Genomic DNA, 9,289 nt, shown 5'->3' on the forward strand with positions numbered 1-9,289 from the left:
AAAGAGAAAGTGTGTGCGTGCACTAGAGCGGTGTACGTGCGTGTGCGTGTGTAAAGAGTACGTGTAAACATGAGTGTGCACCCGCGAAGAAAGCAGGATAGGTGGCCTTCGAAGATCGCTGACGCTCCGGACGACCTTGAACCGGACGCCGTCCGACCGCGACACTGTGTCCATCCTCCGCAGGACGACGAGATAGTATTATTATTGTTACTGCTGCCGGACGAAAGGATTTTATTGTAAATGTATTCATACATTTTTTTTTTTTTTGTCAGGAACGAGATTTTATTTTTTTGTCTATTCAAAAAACGTGATCGATTCCGGATCGTTCTAAATCGAACGAGGTCGATTTCGTTTCACATAATAGTCTTACACACAGGGGCGGATTGGCAATTATTTTCGGCCCAGGAAATATGAAACAAACCGGCCCATGAACCGCAAATTAAACTATTTTACCCCTCACCCTCCCAACAAAAAAAAAACGCTTTATTTTGCATTAATTTCAAAATTTGTTTAGTTTCACCCCTAAATTAGTAAAATCTACAATAACTAAACTATAATTATAACTATAATAGTTTTGGGTAAGTCACATGATTAATCAGTTACAACTTGAAGTTTGATCTTAATGCATCTTTAAATATATATTTATTTGTTTAATGATTTTTATTTATTTTACCAAATAAAATTTTTTTTGGTAATTATATAATAATATCAAGCAGCTCAAACAAGGACCGGCTCATCGGGAAGATTCCCGATTTCCCGATAGACCAATCCGCCCTTGCTTACACACTCGGGTGTTTTAGTGCATATTACTTCGTGGAAGTATTCGAGAAAACTTTGATTTTCCGATTCGTTATCTTTCCATGTACCACTGTTTTCACTATTTTACGACCACATCGGCGCCACTTTACATTTTCAAACGTTAGACTTATTTGAAAAAAGTCTTACAGTTTTGCATCGTTTCGACGATTTAAAAACCAAAACCATGTATTCTTAATCTCACGAACAAAATAATAATTGGTCACTCGTATTTCAATTTGTTTTTGTTTGCGCGTTTCAATGAAATTAAGTAGGTACACGTATCAATGGAATCCGTTCTGCGACCATTACTAATACCGATTACGTAAGAAGAACGCGACGAGCGAAGATGAAAACGTACTCCCGTAGCAATTCCATCGTATCGACCTTACGTGACGAGCAATAATAACCTCCAGTATTCATGTATATTATTATCCCGGTACGGCTCCGCTATCATTCGACCCCGAGGACTTTGCCGATGCAATACTGTTATTATTTATTCGTTTATTATTCGCTAGCAGCTGCGTTATAAAGTTGAGTTCCGTTTCCTCGTCGCGGTGCGATCCGGTACATCCTCGATGGCACGACCGCGACCATCATTACCTTCTTTTTCCGGTGCGAACGTCGGGTTACCAATCGCGTTTTCAACGGTCCACGTGAAATCTCCGAATCGATTTGTCGATCCGCTGCAGTTGCGTTCGACGGTGCCAAAGAAATCGAAAATGATTATAATTAGAGTCCCGGCGGAATAATTCATCATCATCACCATTACGTTCTCGCGCCGCGTGCGTTTCTTATACGACTTTTCATTGTTCGTTGTTAACATTGTTCTGCTACGAAAATCGATACGCCCCTGTCAAGTCGTCGCGCGCCACGCCGTAACGATAGTAATGTGTTTAGCGACTTTTGGAATTTTCGGGATTACAACCAAAACTCACGTTTCTGCGTTATACTATCCATAAATATTTTTCTTTTTTCACGTTCCGACGAGGTGTCTGAATTCACCGCGTTGTCACGTCATCTTTTTTGTGTTGCGAAATCGATTGAGTGCAACACCGTTCGGTACTGGAACGTCCGAAGCAATAGTTATGGAAACATGCGCATATGCGCATTGCGCGATGGTTCGATACGGTCGATCTTTCGATGTGCCACAAGTATTGGGTAATATAATTCGGGACGATCGTTATGTTGTTCGGTGGTTATCGTCTAAAACAGGGATGGGCAACTCAAAGTTACTAAAGGGCCGATTTTTAGAAAATTTAAAGCTAGCGGACCAGAGCGTAGAAAACAAGAAAAAAAAAGGTCATTTAAAATATGACTTTTAATTAGCATTTATATACACGAAAATAATAAATTCAACACACACGACAACACGACACGAACGATAAGAAGAAATTAATATACCTAAATAGCGCGGTACAAACAGCTACGGTCGAAAGCTATGCTTATACATACATATGACATTTAGACATTTAATATCAGATAACAATTATTATATCAATAAGATAGATTATAGACGAAAAACTTTAAAATTGCATGATATAATTTGAAATTATACCACGGGCCATGTAAAAAAGGCTCACGGGCCGCCAGTTGCCCGCCCCTGGTCGAAAACATTAAACTGTTAATTAATATCTAAACGCACTCTTGGTTTTCATCAGATACGTATCCTTGAATCATACGTCAAACTTAAGTACGAGTGTTACGTAACTGTAATACAGGTAGTAGTCAAACGAATGCGGTAAAAGGATATATCTTACCGCGAGGATTTTTTGATGTTAAACTTATTTTTTTTATATTAAAAAATAACTTTTTCATAGATCATAGTTCATATTAATAACAAACTCAATGCTCCCGATGATAAATAATTGTTTAGCCGCACCGTCATGACTGAAAGATATTACTATTATTATTAATGATTGAGAAAATATTGAGAAAATTTGATTTCTTCATTATATAATATCCACCGTAGTTATAATGAGCAACCAATAATGGTTATAGCAACCCATCACCGCATATCCATTTGGCAAATTTGTCTGTTAAAATGCATATAACAACTGTGCAAGCATATTACTGGAACGACTGTCATTAACTTGATAATATGAAAATGTAATATCCATCATATATTGTACCCTACGTGAGATTATCGTTGTGCACGGAGTATAATGTTATTATTATTGTATTTTAAGACAACGGTATAATAATAATATCCACGTTGATTACCTACAACTGCACCGGTAGGAATCAATGGTAATCAGTGGTCATTTCGTTTTTGGGTGTACGTACATATAATCTTGTTTTTTACATAACAATGTTTTGTAAATTTAGTTGGATATCTAAATGATATAATTTGTATAAGTGGTTGGATCTAAATGTACAAGAAAATACTTTGCTATCTCATCGTAAAAACGTAAATTATGTACAAAATATAAAATCGTCTTTTCCTAGCAGGACTACTTTCAGTCACTTGATTTTGAAAAGCTAAACTTTTATTAAACGTCATTTTCAGTATAATATTTAAATACTTATCGAAAAATATTAAACCTCATGATATAATTTTATGTATTTTTATCTATATATGATAATAATGTATAAAATTTAATTATTATTCGACAATTACTCACTAACTAATCGATGAACAGCTAAAATTTCGATACCGATTAATTTGATATGTTCAGATAATGTATTTATTACAATTTACTGGTGCACTAAGAATGAATTTTTCGAAAATCACTTTTTTCAAGAGTCAAAACAGTTTCGGGCTTTAGACTAGATGTATAGATTTTTCACTTATTGGTTACCTAGAAAAACATTTTATTTTTAAGTTAATTTTAATAATTACCGATGATGTCAATTAATATAGTATAAATAGTTACCATTAATGAGTAATTTTCTACGATTTAGCTTTTTAAATCCTATTTTTTTTTTTTTTTTTTATCGAAATAGTCATTGCTCTAAAACAGTACTTCGAATATCCCTCAATCGAGGTTCGGAACGTAGCCATTATAAATTTTACACTAATACAACAAAATTACCAAAAAGCATTACTACCCAACTTATTATTATTTATTAGGTAATAATCATTATATTCGTACGAAATATTTCATGACAAAATTCAAATAGAATGATGTTATTATGATACCTATTTTATGTATTGTAAAATCCATCGTTATTTCCATTCAATGTGCATTTATATTTGTATTAGGTACTATTTCGTAAAAACATCGTAACATTACAATGAATGACAACACGTTAAATTACTATCGCTATGAAAATGGAATCCTCCCCGTGGTTAAAAACATATTTCACGATCATATTTTTTTTTTTATTCCTGTTCGTCCGCAGCTAGAGTGTATTTTCCGCAGATATGCTTCGTCGTTACAGTCTCATCACACTGCTATATGTATACGATACGTTTTATTTATAGTACGCGCGCGTATCCCTGTTAAACAGATGCATATATTCAAAGACTCAAATAACGAGATGATCGATTTCATTGTTTCTGCGACGTAATATCCGGTCTCGTGATTAATTTCTACACAGATTCCGAGCGTGCATCAAATCGAAATACTCAATTTGACGTTAGTATATCGAACGCAAAAGAATTTTTTGAACAACTCGCATATTATTCGTTATGTCAGTCTGTTTCTATGTTTTTGAAAACCACATTTTCACCGAAATTGTTGAAATCGTTTTTACCGCAGATTGTTTTTGCAAAAAAAAATAAATAAATATTACTGGCCGTGTTAGAAAAACACGTTGGTATTTACTAAAAATGGTAACGCATAGTTTTCGATGTACAGACCTAATAACGAAACAGTAGTTATTAATTATTTAAAAGCACTCTATTTAAAGTTCAGAGGAACGGGGAATTACGCCAACTTCCTGAGGGGTTCACACTTGACTGCGTGCTCGCCTAAACTTTGAACGCTTGTAAATAAGTGTTCCTTGTTAGGAAAATCAACTTGTGCGCGCTTGAGGAGAAACGACTCGACGGGTTTTTAAGAATTTAATACGGATTTGTATTAATATTTTTGCGGTTTTGCAACCGTGAACTTCGTACTGAAAATCCGCCGCGACATTCGAAAAACTTGTGTCCGATGTGTACGCACAATAAGTAATAATAACGGATCCGCGTCGGCTGGTGCGAAAACTAATAAGTGAACGCGATCCGCAGGCAGCACTCAGAAATACAATCGTATAGTATGGGTACGTAGGTGCCGGTTGTAACGGGCACGAAGTTGCTTTTCCGGAAATAATATTACGTTTTCGATCGTATCGCGTCACCGACGAAAAAATTTGATATTAATAACAAAACAATCGTAGTTCGTACCGTTGAATTATGCTCGTTACGCGGCTATTGGACGAGCGTACAATTATGTACCCGAAACCGTGTTATCTACCGACCATCAGGTAACGTATAAATTATTGGGTTCGGTTTATAATCTTTTAATTCGCGCGCGCGAGAGACAAACGACCGTTCGTTGTCGCGGTGACTGCGCGCGGGCCGGCCACGGGTTGACGTGTGCAGCACGAAATTCGAACAAACGGTGCGTAATGTCGTCGATAGGAGGAATAAAAAAAAAACCAACCCCCCCCTCTCCCCCGATAACGGATCAAATTAAATCATCATAAATCGTATGGACGAGAACAAACGCGATGCGGTCGGACACGTGTTTCAGATGTGCACGGAAACGTTGTCACCGTACACAAGTTCGCTAAAGAATCAGTCGTAAACACCGTACACGCCGAGTGATACGTTATAATAGGCGGCTTGCATGTACCCGGTCAACAGAAGCTGAGAGAAAATAACGTTTCGTATTCCATTATTCGGTAGTAAAACATGAAATAATATTGTACATTATATCATGGCATTACGGTTATCTAATCGGTACGCAATAATAATGTATTTTTGTATTAATTAAAAAAATTATTTAAATTACAAAATTATATATTTATTTGTAACGAACGTTACATCAAAAAAAAAAGGAGCCATTCAATACGATGTCCCGGTTTAGGGATTTCGAAATCCGACAACGCTAGATTTAGGTGTTAAAGCGGCGTCTTCCGTCGCGACTCTGCGATTTCCAGCGAATTTAATTTCAAAAACCTATGTAACCGTGTCACGGACTGCATCTAACTAAAGTCATTTTCGTTTCATTTCTCTGCTATTCCAATGAACAACAGTAGACTATGGCAGACACAATATATTTAAGCTCTTTTTTTAATAAAGTTTTTCAAATCTCTCACTATCACTTGTGCACACTACAAACGTTCGACTTTCAAAAGTACACGGTTTATTTTAATTTTTTTTTGTTTTTACTATCATTAAATTATATTCAAAAATAAAATTATTTTCTTTGGCATTTTGACGAACAAACAATGCTTTTTTTTTCTATTCCACAAAATCACGTAGTTTGTTAAATATTTATGCTTTGTAAAACAATTATTATATAACACAATATTACAGACGTCTTTTACTAAATATTCTAAGTATTCCCTGGAGATAAATAATTAATATACAACATCAACGCACAAAAATGCATATCCACGTTTATTTTAAACTTGTTTATTCTTTAATTACTTCCGTCATTCGATATTATATCGAATTTGAAATGTATACGACTTTTTTATCCAAACACTTATAATTTATACATGAATACATTATCATTAACAGTTACTATAACATTTATAATTTAGTAATATAATTTCTAAACGTGTGATGTTCGTTTGTTTCCAATGATTAACGGCACATTTTTGGGTTACTGTGGTCGATTCCAATAGATCCGTATTTAAAATAATGATTGTAAACTTTGGCAGTTCTTCCGAGAGCGAAATCGACATTTGAAAATCTTGTGTTTTCCGTCTCGTACACGACCCGTTATGAAGAGGTTTTACTGTGATAATAACGTTACCATATTAACGTATGCACGCGGTTGATCTACTTAGCAGACGTTCGGCGTTAAAGTATTACACGGGACCCGGATACTTATAATCCCGGATAACAATTTGAGATATTTAACGTTCCGTGCCCCCGTCGCGACTTTTCACTCGGCGTGATAAACGTAGATCGGTCGCATAATATTTCAAGTTTAAAAAATCACGGGAGCTTTATTACAACATTCTGCGCGTATTTCCCAAACTAACGTACGCCGAGCAATTTCGCATAAAGATGGTGTTTTAAGGCGTTCGTCCGGCACCACCATATACTTATACCTCCAGTCACGCCGGCTTAGACATGACATTTTGACGGTGGCAAAGTGATCGATAATGTTGAAAAAACCTAAACAATATAGGTGTGCAGTCCGAGCCTTGGATTTAACGCGAACGAGTATGCTGAACACTTCTTATGCACTACGACGCATGTACATTACATGAATAACTTAAAGTCGATTTTTTCTTTTTTTTATCGTTCGCAAGAAAAGAAAATAGATGATCGCAGGAACTGTCCCTTCATCTTGCGCGCTTTGTGCACAAAACGGACAACCGCGAATCGCGTTAAAAAACCGACCGACATGCGCCGCGATATCGGTGTACATGTTTTCCGCTACACACAATAATACAAATATATTTGTTAATCCGTATAAAATAGTCTTGCCGCTGCGATATTTTTTCGTGCAAAAAGCTTTTGGAATTAAAAACAAAAATAATATAGGTATAATAATAATAACAATAATAATCCATTATTCTACGAGACGCTTTTTAACTGCCTCGTCGTGTTTCCGGCGCGCATTCGTATTTTTAAATTTTTATAAATGCGACTAACTGTATATATGCATTTTCCGTAATTGAATTACCAATAAAAATCAATTCGAAATTTTTATTGGGTTAAACGTATTTTCTAAGTAATTACCGACCCTCTCGATTTCGAATTTCTTTCGAAGGAAAAAGTACTTGGACACCAATTTCTTTGTTTAACTTTTAGTACGCATCACTGTATCCGCTTTTGCAATTCAAGTACCCACTGAATTAAGCATACTGCATAGAATATACAAACATTATTTGAAATAATTAAAAAAAAATGTTGAACATAACGTTTTTGTTATGGAAAACTATTTCTATTCAAGTCGTTAGATGAAAAAAATGTTTTTTGTAAAATGAGAAATGTTCTCACAAATCTCTGTTGGGATGCACATTGAGAGACGAATAACGGATTTCGCGAATAACAGAATAATGAAATAAATCGCAGAATTAGCAGAGCGATTGTCGAGCGTACGTTCGCACGTGAGGATTACGCAATGATCCCGTGTAATATTTCCTTCTTTTCGGTAATCGCAACTCATAGTGTGTGTACGTATTTTTCAACTACTGCTGAGATATTCGCGTACACACGTGCACAAAGAAAACAATATTGGTTGAATAAGGTAATTTTTCCTGTTTTGTCCGTTTCGCTGCCGTCTCTTACTCAACGTTGCGGAAATTGCCGACAGCGGGACTCTATCAAAATTGTCGTTTTTCGGGTTCCAGTCAACGCTTTATCGTAATGCGACGGAATATATTATGGCACGGTTGCGGTGTTGCGGATTGGAATAGGTAAACATCTCTAATACAATAGATACTAGATGGTCGATGAATTCAAAGGAAAATATTTCAACACAGATGCATACTCATACCTAGTATACACCTTAAGTATTCCGGGTGCAAAGTATTATTTTAATATTAAAACAACTGAAACGCGTGTATCATAAATCACAAGAGAAATGTTTATTACATTTACCGAATAAAAGAAAATTAAATATCAACGTTATGCATATTGAGTTCGTTAACGAATATGTGACGGCGTTGAGTGGGTGATCTTAGCCTTTTTGGTTGACGATTAGCCTTAAATGACCTAAATAGATATAATATATTAATAATATAATGATATAATAATATAATAATATAATAATTATATCTTTCATCGGTATTCCAAAAAATAAACTTAAAAAAAAAAATGAATTTGAAGTTACGTGACATGGAAAATCACGATATACAAGTATATATACTTATGGAAAAATATCGTTTTAAAATCTGATTTGCGCATAAGTGGTGCAGAGAGGATTGATTTTCGAGGGGAGAGGGCCACATATCTGGAAACAATTTAATTTCATGTTTGGCGGGAAGAACGGGGTAACATAAAGCTAACTAACATGCTCGTATTTTGAGGAGTCACAACCAACTCGAAGTTGAGCCACCGTTGAGAAACAAATATTATTAATGGTATCGAAAAGAAACATAACTGTTGATCGGCTCATGCACCCAAAACAACGGCATGCGATATGTGAGTCGGATAATTAAATCGATCAACTGTTTTACTAACGAACATAATGTTTTGAAAACTAGCTCGCTCGTTTCCACGCGTAAGAAGAGCGTGAACGTAAAAATTTTAATTAGATCAATCAGTGTTAGAAGCGTGTTTTACCCGGTATTAGTGTACCACTTGGACGCGTGTAAAAAGGTTTGACACTCGGACAAACAATAACAGAACGATTTTTAACCGCGCTCGCACGTATTT

This window comes from Sipha flava, unplaced genomic scaffold (assembly GCF_003268045.1).
Source record: "Sipha flava isolate LNK unplaced genomic scaffold, YSA_version1 23_pilon_pilon, whole genome shotgun sequence".
Lineage (NCBI taxonomy): Eukaryota > Metazoa > Arthropoda > Insecta > Hemiptera > Aphididae > Sipha > Sipha flava.